General features: G+C 36.0%; 1 protein-coding gene across 1 annotated transcript in view; it reads right to left on the bottom strand.

The window, feature by feature from the left end:
- SGCZ (sarcoglycan zeta) overlaps positions 1 to 17,225 on the bottom strand; it is a 908,802-nt gene that overhangs the window by 717,841 nt on the left and 173,736 nt on the right. The window lies entirely within an intron of this gene.

Below are 17,225 nucleotides of genomic sequence, written 5' to 3'. Positions count from 1 at the left end.
ATTCATAACAAGACAGGCTAAAAAATGTTAAGCCCTGGCAATTCCAAATTCTACCATTGGTCATTGTCAGGGAATGAGGCCTTCCATACAAATGAATTACTAGCATTGATTTATTTATACTTTAATTTTGTTCAAAAATACATATAGGGGCTTCCCTGGTGGCGCAGTGGTTGAAAGTCCGCCTGCCGATGCAGGAGACACGGGTTCGTGCCCCGGTCCAGAAGGATCCCACGTGCCACGGCGCGGCTGGGCCCGTGAGCCATGGCCGCTGGGCCTGCGCGTCCAGAGCCTGTGCTCCGCAACGGGAGAGGCCACAATGGTGAGAGGCACGCGTACCGCAAAAAAAAAAAAATAATAAAAAAATTGTTAGACTCTTTATTATGTGATGGGTAAGTGAATGTTTCAATTAGTATAATCTACTATTTTAAGGATGAAATGTTAAGAGATTTAGGTTGAATTATTTCTAAATAGAACAAAATTTCACTTACATTGATGATACAGGATCAGTATACTAAATAACACAATTCTAGTAGGCTGAAACATAGAAATAATAATTATAATAACTTTCAGTGATATAGTTATTTTAGCAATTGCAAAGTAGTTAATATATGTTGTATTAATTGACAGTCCAAAAGTCTATGAAATAGAAATTTCCACATTTCATGGATGAAGGTGGGGCTTAGAGAGTTTAAGTAACTTAAGGTTCTCAGCAAGCACACAGCAAAGCCCCATGTTTGAACAGTAGGCTATGGACAGGCCAATAGGAATTATTAGCACTACACTAAGTGGCCCCTGACTACGGTGCACATTTTCTTCATCCTTTTGTCTGATTATTCAGTCAGCTATCAACTCCTCCAGTTGCCAGAGAACAGTAACAGTCATTTCTTCCCACTGCCAGCTGTCATCATCTGTTTCTACTCTGTGAGCTGGAAAATCAGATAATCAAGCTTGCTGAAATTGGACATGGAACAGATTAAAAAGCATCTGAGGGACAGCTTCTGCTTTGGAGTCAATCAAGTTCATGGCTTTGATGTACAAGTTGCAGACCAACTATCACAGTACCTCATGAGCTTCCTCCAGCAGCTTCTTGGCTCGTGACTAGGTCTTAGAAGGGAGAACCTACTGTTAACCCTGCTCACTGGGCAAGTAAAGTGTGGCTATGTTTATATTTTGTCCTCAAGTAGGAGACAATAACATACCAACAGCCATGCCTTCTTGCCTTCACACCTGCCTCTTCTGCCTGGACTCCAATTTGTTCCAGGATTCTAAGATGGGCCATTAATGGACACTCAGTGTATGGTTGCCCATGCCACTCAAAGTGCGGACCTCAATCTAATGCCAGTGTCTAACCAATTTGTTACCATTCAACAAAATAAGTAAAGAAATTACAGCACAGGGAGATCAGCTTGGTGCTTTGTGATGACCTAAAGGGGTGGGACAGGGAGGGTGGGAGGGAGGCTCAAGAGGGAGGGGATATTGGGATATGTGTATACATATAGCTGATTCACTTTGTTGTACAGCAGAAACTTACACAGCATTGTAAAGCATGTATACTCCAAAAAAGATGTATAAAAAAATTTTTAAATAAAATAATTTTAAATGTAGAAAAAAAAGAAATTAAGAGCAAGCATTTAGAGAGGTTTTTTAGCAATTTGACATTGATGCAACAATTTTATCATTTTTTTTAAAACATTGGTATGCAACAGATTGGAAGTTTGTTGTTGGTTTTTTTTAAGTGGTCCTGTGCCATAGTGAATTTGAGAAGCATAAATTTTGGTATGCCCACAACTAAAGTACTAAATAATAGACAAAAAGATTATGTGAGACTCCCACCTGGCCTGTGAGGCAGTTAAACAAAATAATGTGAGCTTCACGTGTGCATATAACTGAGAAGGTCAATCATATCTGCTACAAATTTCTCTCCATCCTTTAATAGAGAAATACTCTATTTTTTTCTTATCGAGACAAGGGAGACACACGCGTTTCAGGCTGTCATCCTGAAGGCATATAATTGGATCTTTGCCTCTTTTCTTCTTTCTGCTACAGTTTCAAAGGGTAGAAAAGCCTGGAAAATAAAACCTTTCCTCCTCAGGCAGTTTTTCTTGGGCTAGGTGAGAGGTGAAGAGGCTGAAAAGATGATAAAAGAGTGTAAGAAACAACAGATTGAGAAAGAAAGCAGATAGTGGTCAAAAACTTCTTAGTTTGAGATCCCATTCTTCTAAGAATCCACTAGAGATTTGATGACAACCCAACGCCTGAAATTCCAGACCTACTAATAAGCCATGTAGAATCTTATAACCAAGGATTTATTCAGGTTTTGATTTTTAAACCACATTCTCATTTGATATGGAGAGAAAATTAGTCTTGGAACAGTTTCTAATATTTGAGTTTAGAAATTAGTGAGAAAAGCACCAGATTGTACATAAGCATTTTTTTCCTTTAAATCTTGCTCCACGTGCATCATCTATACATATGAAGTAATTCTAAGCTGTAATGTTTAGAAATGTTTATATGAAATTATTTAATATCTGCTTTTATCTACTAGTCTTAGTTTTTGTTTGGCATATGTAAACTTCACCTGGTGCTTTAGACCATGCAAGCATATTACATATTATCACAGAGTCTGGTATATCTAGCTTCAAATTTTGTCTCTTCAAAGGTAATCCTAAAAACTTAAATATATAAAATTAAAATATCAAAGGTCATACTATATGCACTTGCTTTGTAGACTATCCTTTAAAATAACATTTTTTCAGTTGCTAAGCATCCGTGGTACTCCAATAGGGCTTCTATACAGAAATTGTATTTTTAATGTTTATATCAAATTCTAATTTGAATGACCCAAATTTGCCTCTAGATTCATCCAAAAAAGGGGGGAAAAACCTGTTTGATCTCTTTTCTAAAAGAAAATACCTAAGATGAGAGCAAGACATGATTTCCTAATGTCCTCCAATTTTCTGTTTATTTTAAAGCAGTGACATTTTCTGGGTGAAGAAGGAATCCTAATTTTAAAATCATCCACAGGGGATTTTGTCATGACCATGTGGTGGATTTTTCCAGAAAGAAAAGGAACACAAATCATGGATTAAGGTAAAAATTGTAGACAAAATGTTTGCTATTGTACCTCAAAGTAAGGCAGGAAGAAGTTCAAACAAAAGTGCCGTAATTCCAATTTATATATATTGTCAACGGCAGATCCCAGTTGTGCGCAGATACCACTAGAGCTTAGGGCACAGCTGTGACATTATAAAAGGGACTCGACTGCCAGTCAGAGCTTTGCTTGAGCGATTCACTGCCCAAGCCACTCCCTAATAAAGCTTCTGGAACTCCGTGTCTGCTTCAGGTATTTTCTCCATGAACAAACCTGCATTGTACAACTCAAGACATTGCACAATTTCTCTCTTATTTATTGTAAGGGACTCTAGCTTTGAAACACAGTTCAACAGAGGATTTCCCTTATCACTTTAAATTTCTCCTTTCCGCGGAGACACATGAGGTAGAATATCAGAGAGCCATAACAAGTCTCATGTTACTCAGCAATCAGCAGTTCTATTGAGGGTTAATATCCTTTTAACCTCGTTTGAAAATGGTTTCAAAGGACAAAGGCAGCACCGCTGACAGAATCACACAAAGAAGCACAACTGCCATCAGTATTGTTTTGCACCTAAAATGAAGTCTCCATTGCCTAGGGTGTACTATGTGCCACCATTACGGCAGCTTCCACAAACTATTGTGTCTCTATGAAATCCCAGCCACGTGAGATATTTTTGTTTTTGCTCTGCCACCCCAAAGACATCATGGATCAGATAAGTTTTTGATCCTTCTCTTACAGAGTAATAATGTGCACTGACTTTTTAAAGACTCCAAGAAGTCCTGGAATAAAGAAACATTATTTGTCTTCGTTCAGTGTAGGATTGTTTCTCTATAGGACACTTCTCCCTAATTCTAATCAACAGCCCAATGCTTTATGTAACAAAAATGGGGAAGTTATTTTAGGGATTGTTGATTTAAAAAGAATCCTTGTTACAATCAAAATTTGTCTTCGATCAAATAAAAAAAGGAATACTTTTTGAGACACTACCATATAACACTCTGCTACCAAGAGATTTTGATCTTTTATGGCATAAATTGTATTGAGTTTGACACATTCTGAGTAAAACTCTGTCTTTCAAGAATACTTACAGGTAAATATCTTATCTTCTAATTATATACAATAATATTTATACCTAAAGATGCAGAGAAGTTATGTAACAGGAAGCAGAATTCCATTAATAAATCTGAAGATATTGCAAGAGATAGTTATTACTTCAGATATGCTGAATATCAGACGGTACCTTCAAATTTCAAAACTGTATTAAATTCCTTGTCCTTATTAAATCCACATCCCTTGTTCTATATACTAGTTTTGATTTGTGACCATAATCCTTAAAGAAAGAGAAGAGGGAGGGGTAAAAATACTACCTCATAATTTTATTGAAAATGTAAGATCTTTTTATAGTATATATTTATTTAGCTTACTCTGTGTCTGGCAGTGTTCTAAGCATGTATAATATCTATTAACACATTTATTCCTCATAACAAACGTAGGAGGCAGGAATTCTTTTTTACCTCCATGTTAAGGTGAAATAATAAAGGCACAGATAGGTTAAGAATCTTGACCAAGATCACACACCTATTAAATAAAGCATAAAAATGCACTCATACTCTAACCACTACTCAATGCTGCCTAACAGCTTTGCTCTACTTCTAGAGATTATAAGATGTTACTACAACTGTCCTTTGACTGGTCAAATAATAAGAATTTGAATCATAATTATCAGAAAAATTTAATTCTATCATAATTTAGAATGAGGTTGCCCTAAATAGTTTGTTTTTCATCTTTTGGATTCTAGCAATTCCATAGCTTTAATGAAGGTTAGAAAGTCATGGATGTTCTTTGTTTCCTTTTGAAGTCTTTATTAGTAGAAGTCAGATTCGTAAGAAACACATTTTCCAAATAAACTTGCTTGTTGCTTCCTCGGTTCCTTCAGTCATGTTGATTCAAGTGAATAAAATATAAACCCCGTAAATGATGGTATAAATGCTAACTAAGTACATTGATCTCAGAGATGACTCTTATACAGATAGCTTTGGGACTTCCCTGGTGGCGCATTGGTTAAGAATCCGCCTGCCAATGCAGGGGACATTGGTTCGATCCCTGGTCCAGGAAGATCCCACATGCTGCAGAGCAACTAAGCCCGTGCACCACAACTACTGAGTCTGCGCTCTAGAGCCCGTAAGCCACAACTACTGAGCCCTCGTGCCACAACTACTGAAGCCCATGCGCCTAGAGCCCATGCTCCAAAACAAGAGAAGCCACTGCAATGAGAAGCACGTGCACCGCAAGGAAGACTAGTCCCACAACTAGAGGAAGGCCACGAGCAGCAATGAAGACCTAACACAGCCAAAAATAAATAAATAAAATAAATAAATTTATATATATGGAAACATAACCTATCACTTAAAAAACATTAGCTCAATTGTTCCTTTTCTGGATGCAAGGAATAGGTACTTTTATTTATGAGATTAGGTTCTGCATATCTAAACCAAAGACTGCATTGTTCATCCTCACACATTACTAAACTAAAATCATGTACTTTCATGGCGCTTAAAGGTCTGTAAATCCTCCAAATTCTATTCATTTAGACTATATCCAAGAAAATTTAAAGACCAGGTTGCAAGGTGTACATAATTCAAGTTTTCTGAATCAGTATAAATGTGCAGAGAAAAACATTCTCCTGCATTTTGATGAACTAAAAGTCACTGTCTACATGAGACATAACTATTATAACACATGCCTAAGCAGAGATGATTGGGAGATACAATGATTAGCATCCTAAATTAGATACTGTTATGGAAAAAATCTTGACTTGTAGATGTTCTGTATATAATATATACATGCTAACAAAACCAAACATAAACCATGTTATAATACAAAAGGAAAAATTCACTGAGCTCTGGTATCCTGCTTAAATAATTTTGAAGACTCTGATAAATGTGCCTTGGAAAACTGGAGTTCAAGCATTCAGAATTAGCGTTTGAACAGTGGGATTTTATTTATGGAAACAAAACTTATGCCCATATGTGCATGTATTTAGGACAATATTATATAATATTGCATGTAGGCCATATTCCAAATATATGCAATGTTCTTTTTATCCATGAGGTTTTTACTGCATATCCCGGGGGTGGGGTGGACGGGGGTTTGTATATATATGCAAAAAAGAAGCTTAAAGTTAAATTAGATTGGGTTCTTAAAATTGGGTCAAAGAACTTTAGTGTAACAGCTGAAATTTTGAAACAATTCCCCAGTGAATAGTTAAAAAGAATCGGGGCTTCCCTGGTGGTGCTGTGGTTGAGAGTCCGCCTACCGATGCAGGGGACACGGGTTCGTGCCCCAGTCCGGGAAGATCCCACATGCTGCGGAGCGGCCGGGCCCGTGAGCCATGGCCACTGAGCCTGTGTGTCCGGAGCCTGTGCTCTGCGACGGGAGAGGCCACAGCAGTGAGAGGCCCGCGTACCGCAAAAAAAAAAAAAAAAAAAAGAATATATATTCCTTCTTTCTTTTACTCATGAGAAGAAAATGTTATTTGAGGATTTAAAGACCAATCCAGAAATCCCTCCCTTGTCCATTGTAGAATAAGAAAAAAACACTGAATCCCATTTTTGTTTCCCTATAAGTTTATCAATTTTTGATTATGCTTTCACTGTTTTGAGTACCTGAGTTTCAAGCCAAAGCCTTTACAATCTATTTCAACAAAGCAAAACTATCATCATGCCTTCTGAAACTAATGGCTTCCACAAGACGTTGAAAATAGATCATCCTGAATTAGAAATCCTTTATGTAGCCTCTCTCAAAGCAAGAAAGTGATCTGCAATGGAACATGCGCTTCTTTCTTCCATTCACTGTGCTGCACACTATCAATTCTACAAGTTTCCCGAGTGCCTGCTCGGTGCCAGGCCCTGTTTTCAGTGCAGGGAACAAAAAGATGAAAGGTGACTTCAGAGAGCACACACTTTTGTTAAGGCAATAGACATGAAAAAGAATTACACCCACACAAAATCCTGCATGTGGCTGTTTACAGCTGCTTTATTCAGAATCACCAAAACCTGGAAGCAACCAGGATGCCCTTCAGCAGATAAATGGATAAACTGTGGTACATCCAGACAATGGAATATTACTGGGCACTAAAAAGAAATTAGCTATATAAAGCCATAAAAAGACATAAAGGAACCTTAAATAGTTATTATTAAGTGAAAGAAACCAATTTTAAAAGTCTACATAGTATATAATTTCAACAATATGACCTTCCGGAAAAGGCAAAACTGTGGAGATAGCAAAAAGATCAGTGACTGCTAGGGATTAGGGGAAGAAAGGGATGAATAGGCGGAGCATAAAGGATTTTCAGGGCAGTGAAACTACCCTGTATGATACTATAATGGTGGATACATGTCGTTAACATTTGTCCGAACCCACAGAATGCACAACACCAAGAGTGTACCTTAAGCTATGGTCTCTGGGTGGTAGTGATGTGGAGGGGAGGCTGGTACTGGAGGAGGCTAGGGGCCAGGGCATATGGGAAATCTCTGTACATTCTGCTCAGTTTTGCTGTGAACCTAAAATTCTCTAAATATAAAATCTATTAAAATAATAATTACAGGACTTAGCCATTTAAAAATATGCAATAATGCCGTTTGCAGCAACATGGATGGACCTAGAGATTGTCATACTGAGTGAAATAAGTCAGACAGAGAAAGAGAAATATCATATGATATCGCTTATATGCAGAATCTAAAAAGAAATGATACAAAAGAATTTATTTACAAAACCGAAGCAGATTCACAGACTTAAGAGAAGGAACTCATGGTTATGGGGGTGGGGGGGGGGGAGGGACAGTTAGGGAGTTTGGGATTTACGCGTACACACTGCTATTTTTAAAATGGATACTCAACAAGGACCTACTGAATAGCACAGGGAAACTCTGCTCAATATTATTTAACAACCTAAATGGGAAAAGAATTTGAAAAAGAATAGATACATGTATATGTATAACTGAATCACTTTTCTGTACACCTGAAACTATCACAACATTGTTAATCTACTATACTCCAATATAAAATAAAGTTAAAAAATGATAATAATTACAGTATAGAGTAGTGCATGCAATGATAGCAATGGGTACAGACTGGGAAGCAGCACAGAAATTGGCAAGAATCCCCATAGAAGGAGCAGACAAGAAACTGTGCATAAAATGATATCTATGATATCTAATATGGGTTGTGAAGAATGAATACAAGTTTTCTTAATGCCAAAGATCTTATTCTTCCTATAACTAAGATTTAATTTCCTTCTGTGACAATGTTCCCATACTAGAATGGCAACAAGGAAAAGGTTTAATTAAATAGTTATAATATCCTTTGAATAGTAAAATAAAGATTTTTAACAATGATGTGATAATGTTAGCCTCATGGTAAAGATTTCATGTTTTCATGGTAATGTCTGATGAAGTTTTAGGATACATTTGTGTCTAATGTAGTATATGTTAGCTGTCCAAAGCACTCGGAGGAGCTGGAAGAAATAATGAGAAGGGATGTAAAGTCTGAGGAAAAAATGTAAAGGATCTGTATCCTCTGACTTAGGCAAAGTCACCAGAACTTCATTAAATGAATTTGTATTGCCCACAAGGGACCATTCTAGGCTCCTAGAATATAGAGATGAAAGCAATTTTCTTCCCTCAGAGAGTCCACAATATGGCTAAAGAGAAAGCTTACCAAGTGATGATTACGTGATTAAAGAACATGGCAGAGGTGAGCCACAAAATTACATGGAGGGACGCTAACAAAGAAAAGGCTACCTAAATAAAGAGTTAGTTAGTCACTTAAAAGAAACTGTGACTTGCAGTTTAAGTGAAGGGAACAACCTACGGACGCTGCAAAGCAGATCACACCCACTGCAGTTTTGGAGAACACAATATATGGAGACAAATTTCCTGGGGGGAGTCCTTCAGGAATGAAATTCGTATTTCATTTTAGATCATTATGCCACATTTCATTTGTGTGTGTGTGACTTATCTCATTTAAAAAGAACTATTAGAAAGGTCCATCATAAAGCCGGTCTGCACTGAAGTAGCTTTATTCTAGCTGGGATGCTGTGGCATTTCTTTTTAGTACATGAAGTTATTCATTAAAAAAGAAAGTCTTATCACCCAGTATGGCAAAAAATAAGTTCTCTACTACATGCCAAACCCAACTACTTCTTAGATATCTGGTTGAGGCATTTGTGGTAAGGATCCTAAGGCCTTGTCTCGTCCTGGAGGTAAAGAGGGCCATGTTTGATTAGTGGTGTCTGCCACTCATCAGGGAGGAAAGAGAGTTAAATCCCCACCTAATCCCTTAAGAATCCCTAATCCCTTATTTATTTTGCATTAGCCTAAGATCCATGTAAACAAAATCCATAATATCAATGATGGCTAACATTTATTAAGCACTTACAAAGTGCTTTCCACCACAGAACAACTTTTCATGCATTAATTCATTTAACCTCACAACAGCCTTGTGAGGTAGAAACTAAGGCCCAAGAAAGTCAAGGAAGGTATACAAGATTGGAAGCTAGTAAGGCTTCCAACCCTGGCAGTGAACTCTAGGGGAAATGGTCTTGCCATAGAGCCTCCCTGTCAACCATCCACACTAAATTACTGACAGCACAGTGGCAGCTATATCAGTCATGCCCCCAAAGTAGTAATACACATTCAAATACCATTCACATAAACGGTCTACAGGAATCATGCAGGCATAGCAACTTCTTCGAGCATCTCTACTTTGGAGCCCACCAGAGCAGTTTTCAATTCTGCAGTCCTCTAACTGGGTTTCATTTTCATGTAACACACACCAAATGTGTGAGAGGGAAAAGAGTATGGTTTGGGAGTTTCACAGACTCAAATCCCAATGTCTGTGATTTTGCACAAATAACTTATCTGAGCTTCAGGGTCTTCATATCTAAAATGGGAATATATAAAATATCATATATTTGCCTAAGCAAGGTAAAATGAGGTGACATACTGTATCATAAGCGCCTGACGTTAAGGTTTTTAATTGCAGTGTAAGTTCCTGACTTCGAGCTTTTGATTGCTGAAGCATCCATTTTAGACATCCGTCTCTTCCCATATAGGTTATTACAGAAACTAACATAACATTGTAACTATACTCCAATAAAATTTAAAAAATCATTATTAAAAGTTGGTGACCAGTTTAGAATAAATAAAAAATAAAACATTTTACTCTAAAGCTAAAAAAAACAACAACAAAAAACTACATCCATTTCACTACTAGTCTCGCTACTATCAAAACAAGGAGATAAGGAACCAGGCTAAACCCACACATAAATTTCCCCTTTCAGAAAGCACTGGGTAACCTAGAAACTTGACCTGTTGTATGACCTCACCCTTCCTTTCCCATGTCCCAATTCCCCCTTTTACGCTTTAAATTCACCAAATAAAGAGTGAACCTTTGGGGACTTCCCTGGTGGCGCAGTGGTTAAGAATCTGCCTGCCAATGCAGGGGACACCGTTTCGATCCCTGGTCTGGGAAGATCTCACATGCCGCGGAGCAACTAAGCCCGTGCGCCACAACTACTAAGCCTGCGCTCTAGAGCCCGCGAGCCACAACTACTGAGCCCGCACACCTAGAGCCTGTGTTCTGCAACAAGAGAAGCCACCACAATGAGAAGCCTATGCACCTCAACGAAGGGTAGCCCCTGCTCTCTGCAACTAGAGAAAACCCGCGTGCAGCAATGAAGACCAAAACGCAGCCAAAAAATAAAGTAAATAAATTTATATAAAAATAAAGAGTGAAACTTTGAAACCCTAGGCACCCCACCCCCAACCCTAATAAAGGCAGAGCCCCAGGTCCATACTTCCTTAATATCTCTCTCTCTCTCTTTCTCTCTCTCCCTCTCTTTGCGGTCCTCAAGCATACGGCATGCCCTCCAGAACCTGTGAGTGATAAATCTTATTCTTCAGAGTTCCCTAATCGTTTGCCGAGGTGCATCCGGCAATCATATTAAGAACCACAGGGGCCAGTCCAGCCACAACATTGTCCCTGGTTGTGCTGGGAGGGATGTCTGTGGGGCTCACTAAGAGTAAATAGCCTTAGGCAATTCCTAGCCCAGAGCATCACTATCAGTAGGCTGGGACCAACAGGACACACACCGGAATACCTAGCTCAATGCCTGACATACAGCTTATCTTCTAAAAGTTATTTTCTATTGCTTGCTTACACATCATTGTATACGAATAAATAAGTTAGGATACTATCTTAAATGCAAATTTTCTGTTTTTAATTATTTGAATATAAAAAAGAGGATTTCATCTGTGATTATTACTTTCCAATGAATTAGGTAGAGTTTCCATTTTCCATGTATTCCTTTGACATTTTGCAGGAAATGGGTAGTTTGGATGAACGGAGATTTAAAAAAAAAGATATTGAATAAATGTATTTTCAGAAGAGGGCCATGTGAATTCTATAGTTCTGTAATGGCTTTTTAAAAATAGCTTATTATAATATTTTCAGGAAAATCTTATAACTCTCATTCTCTAGATCTGGTACTTTTCACACTGACACCAGTGTGTTTAAGAAAATTTTACTGTGTGTGTTGGGGGGGGGTAATTATGCTCTATTACTATTATGCTATTAGATACATAGTTATGAATGCTATTAGATACATAGTTAATGGACCACATAAGTTCAAACCTGTATTTTGTTACCTAATAAAAAAACACAATCCATATTAATAATTGTGGGTCTGGGCTTCCCTGGTGGCACAGTGGTTGAGAGTCCGCCTGCCGATGCAGGGGACATGGGTTCGTGCCCTGGTCCGGGAGAATCCCACATGCCGCGGAGCGGCTGGTCCCGTGAGCCATGGCCGCTGGGCCTGCGCGTCCGGAGCCTGTGCTCCGCAACGGGAGAGGCCGCGGCAGTGAGAGGCCTGCGTACCGCAAAAAAAAAAAAAATTGTGGGTCATAGACTATAAGCCACTTATTTATACAGTCAGATACAGAGAATCTTCTGCTATTATTTCTTTAATTACATTTTGTTTCTTACCAGCTAATAAAGGTTTCTTAGAACATTAGAAAAAAGACTATTTTTCCATGTTATGTTTTTGTTTAATGAAATTATGGCTCATTCCTGTGAGTAAAATCGCTAAGAGCAAAAGATGTTTTTTCTTAAAAACTCTTATACTGAATATGGGTTTGCACTCTGGATAAATCTTTGCTTTATTAAGTAATACTGAGATTTAGGCAATTCTCTAAGATGTGTTCATTCAAAATCATTTCTATAAAAATACACTGATTAACTGATATAATCCTCCAGCGTAATTTCATTTTAGCAGGCTTCTTGATTACAGAAATTATGTTAAGGTATTAGATTGTGGTTATGACATGACTCTCTTATCATCATTATAATCATGAGCTATGTTCATTAACATTAGTTTCTTCATCTGTGGCAAGTGATTAAGAGTGTAAGAAGGCTTAGGAATCAGAAAGTTTGTGTCTAAGGTGGCTTACCAGCTGTGTGATTTGCCAGTACCTTACTTTGATCAGAGCAGGGTTTTTATGTTACTTAGTAACCAATATTTCAGCAAAGAAAAAAAATACCCATTATATATTGTTCAAAGTATGAGTTTTAATGGCTTCATTGATTTTTTTAATTAAAAAAAAGTTTATACAATCTTTAAACATTACTTTCCCTTTACAGTTATTAACAAAATGTTGGCTCTATTCCCCGAGTTGTACAATACATCCTTGAGCCTACCTTACACCCGATAGTTTGTACCTCCTACTGCCCCACCTCTATAATGCCCCTACCCCCATGGGTAACCTCTAGTTTGTTCTCTATATCTGTGAGTCTGTGAGTCAGCTTCTTTCTTGTTATATTCAGTAGTTGGTTGTATTTTTTGATTCCACATATAAGTGATATCGTACAGTATTTGTCTTTCTCTGTCTGACATATTTCACTTAGCATAATGTCCTCCATGTCCATCTATGTAGCTGCAAATGGCAAAATTTCATTCCTTTTTATGGCTGAGTAGTATTCCATTATATATATATATATATATATATATATATACCACATCTCCTTTATCCATTCGTGTGTTGACGGTCACTTAGGTGGCTTCCATATCTCGGCAATTGTAAACAATGCTACTATGAACATTGAGGTTCATGTATCTTTTCAAATTAGTTTTTTGGTTTTGTTTGTTTGTTTGTTTGATATATACCCAGGACGAAAATTGCTGGGTCATATGGTAGTTCTATTTTGAGAAGCCTCCATGCTATTTTCCACAGTGGCTGCACCAATTTACATACCTACCAACAGTGTACAAGGGTTTCCTTTTCTCCACACCCTCTCCAACATTTATTATTTTTGTTCTTTTTGATGATGGCCATTCTGACAGGTGTGAGGTGATATCTCATTGTGGTTTTGATTTACTTTTCCCTGATGATCAACGATTTTGAGCATCTTTTCATGTGCTTGTTGGTCATCTGCCTTTCCTTTCTGGAAAAATGTCTATTCAGTTCTTTGCCATTTTTTTAATTGATTTAAATGATTTTTATCATTTGTACATACTATAGATTTTTTATAAAAGGCCAAATGAAGGCATTTAAGTTTATTTCCACTTTCCTATATTAATCAATAGTCTATATATTCTTTGTAAAAATCTTTAAGCATTTCCTCAGAATACACTATTCAAACTGAAATCTTCAGTCAACATGTGCAAGTTTTTTGAGAATTTTTATACTTCTTAGCACATTGTCTCCAAAAAAGTGTAGCAACGCAACACACACTCTCACCAGCAGTACAGTAGAACCTATTTCCCTAAAGTCTATTTCAGTTGTATATGAGTTATTATACAAGACAATGAAGTAAAAATTTTTTAATTTAAGTAGCTTTGTGGATAGATCCCAATTGTATTCGACATATATTTAAATACTGACGGTTCTAAGAAAACATCAGTTTCAGTTCTTTTAACCACATTCCTCCTCATTTCCTTTTCTCCATGCTAAGGGTATAGTAGGGGTATATCATACATGCTAATGAATTGACCTGAAGTCTCCTATCTTTTTAAGTGATTTTGTTTCCAAGTGAAAGTGTATGATTATATTTAGTTGATCATAATGCTTACTTTAAATAAACTGCTTCTTCATGGTAATTGTTTTTTGTTTTTTGGGTTTTTTTATGGAAAGAGGTATCTGTCTAGTCTCAGAAAAGATCACCAAACTAGGGTAAGCTGCTATCTATTTCAAGCATATAAAAAAATAATTTTTTGTTTTTAAGTTTCTATGCTTACCAAAGTCAGGATAAACTGATAAAATTGCAAACTGGTAAATTTTGTTAAAAATTTGATCGCAAACTATGTAATTTCAATTCAAGTATATTCTCGGAAAAAATGTTTATGAAAGACATTTGTGCTTAATTTAATTTCTCTTCAGAATCGAAATAAATGAAATGATTAAAAATTCTTAACAAGTGGAAATATACTTTCTAAATATGAAATATATAAAATGTAGCCTCTATTATTCATAGTAATGAGGTAGCTTACATTATAGGAACCTTAGAAATTAATTTTTTTCTAAAGAATTTGGTTAAATCAGTTCATATTAAATAGATATTTCACCATGATCTAACACCATGAGAAAAATTCACAGAACTGGTTTCAACTTTTTAGATAAGATCATTATATTTATGAATGTTTGAGTATCAGTTTTAAAAAGTAATTTTTTAAAAAGTAATTTTAAAATTATGGTTATAATTATATTGGTTATATATTTCCAATATAACTTAGAAAATTATACAATTCTTGTTATTGTATTATAATTTAAATCACAAGATAAAATGTGTTTTAAAGTATATATATTGGGAATAATTATTAGTTGTTTTATCAACACATAAGAAGGACTACTATATCATCAAATAAAGCTGAATATACATCATATAATAATAATAATTATACATTTTATATAATTTTCTTTATTTGGCTATGTATACATAGTTAAAGCACATAGGCAATGGGTTAACCAAACAATCATAAAAAGCATTTCCTAGTCAAATTTGGAATAAGTATTTGCATAGAAATTCATATTTTGACTTTATTGCATTTAATAATTTTCCTTTATCAAAAATAAGAAACAATTTTATAATGAAATCCAAGCACGCACACAAATATACAAATAACTTTTCATGTGGGGAAAGACTGTTGAATCCTTATGTGGGGAACAAACGGATGTCCGCAATCATACACCAGTGAAATATATAAGCTAGAATGCTCCAATATAAAATAAAAAATTTTTTTAAATTATAAACAACAAAAATAACTGAATCACTTTGCTGTACACCTGAAACTAACACAACATTGTTAATCGACTATGCTCTAATATAAAAGTTTTTTTAAATTTATAAACAACAAAAGATATATAAGCCAGACATTTGAAATCCAAGAATATAGAACATGTTAACTTACTATCCAAAAGAGACCAAAGGATTAATCAGTTTATAATATATTCTTTCACTATTTAGATCTGGTCCCAGTGCCTTCTATTTCGTTCTCATTCATGCAACTAATTCTGAAATACAATTAATGCTGAATATAAGAACATGGGAAAGGCTAAAGAATGTGAAGGAAAATAATTAGTATATATGTTCTAGTTTATTTCTGACTACATTAATTTTCTTACTGGTTTTTGTGGGAAAGAGTCATTTTTGTGGGAAATATCATTTGTGTTCATAATAAGATGATAAAGATGTTGTTTTACCAGCACATTCTGGCACTGAGTTAAGATGATGAAAAACTTTTGAAAAACAAACCTAAATTTACCTATAGAAAATCCACACGTTTCAACCAACCTTTGCTTCTCTAAACAACCCCACCAATGGATCAGAAGAAAGCTAAAGTACAGTTGATGGTCCTTCTGAGCTGACGCCTCTCTGCTGAGGTCCGCAGCCCTCGCGTCAGCTCCCCAGCCCTTGGTCATCTTGCTGCACATTTCTGAGAGAGTAAGCAAGGTTTTAAATCACAACACAGCTTGGGGAGCTGCCAAGTCAGCTGCAGCACTACAAGGTAATACACCCCACTGTGTCTCAAAATAATTCATTTCTGAATAGCTCATTATATTTCCTCTAATTTAGCAAGATTTAAAGGTGACCCAACACAAACTAACAAATACATCCTTTGGAAATAATATACCAAATCCACATCCAGAGTATTACCTGATGTGGGTTAACATACTGCCACTTTTTTTTTTTAACATACTGCCACTTTTAAACAGTTTTCTTCCGTATTGAAAGTCTCTATATTCCTACCATCTAATCCAATAATTATTTGGTATGAAGCTCTTTGTGCACATGTCTAAATATAAACATATTTATAAACTCTTGAGAAATGTTATATATAATAAATGCTGTTTGTATTTACAGCACTTTCTCCCTTCCCACATCAAATGAAAACATAGCTAGTTTTTGCTCATTCAAACCCAGGTCTCCCATGTGAGGAAAACGGAGGGAATAACTTTGTTTTACATGGGGGCATACATTGTCTGTATCATTAGTTCTTCAACTGCAGTGCCTTGTACTTCAATAAGTGGAGTCATTAGCGCTTTCTCAAAAGGCATATTAGAACTTCCTGACTAGAAGCTTTGTTAGTCTTGTTCATTTCCTTAATCACTTAACCCTTAACCATAGGACAATGCTGTCATGGCAACATACTCTGCCTAGAATGAGTGCACAGAATGTGTTACCATAGCTTCTCCAACCACCAATTGGGAGTCTTAAGAATTCAGTATGTTAAAGAAGACATGGATATTGTTTTGATTTCATTTTTTAAATCAGTAAATAAAATAACTCTTTCCCCCCCTCTTTTAGCAGAACAGTGTAAAAGCTTCAGTCTCAAGAAAATTAGAAAATGATTCATATTTTATGTATATAAATATATATTATATATAAAATATATATAAATACATACTGAACATATCTAGTTAATGTATGCATGTGTATATGTATATATATATATATATATATATATATATATATTTCATATATAATATGTACAGTGCCCGTTCTACATTGAATAAGCCTAAATACCATGGGCTACAAAACTACTCAACCCAGAATTATTTTTTGTTTGCCACATGTCC

Source organism: Aethalodelphis obliquidens, unplaced genomic scaffold, assembly GCF_003676395.1.
Source record: "Aethalodelphis obliquidens isolate GAN/ISIS:26980383/991018 unplaced genomic scaffold, ASM367639v1 scaffold25, whole genome shotgun sequence".
Taxonomy (NCBI): Eukaryota; Metazoa; Chordata; class Mammalia; order Artiodactyla; family Delphinidae; genus Aethalodelphis; species Aethalodelphis obliquidens.
Note: the sequence above shows the minus strand (reverse complement) of the source record. Positions and strands in the feature narration are given on the sequence as shown.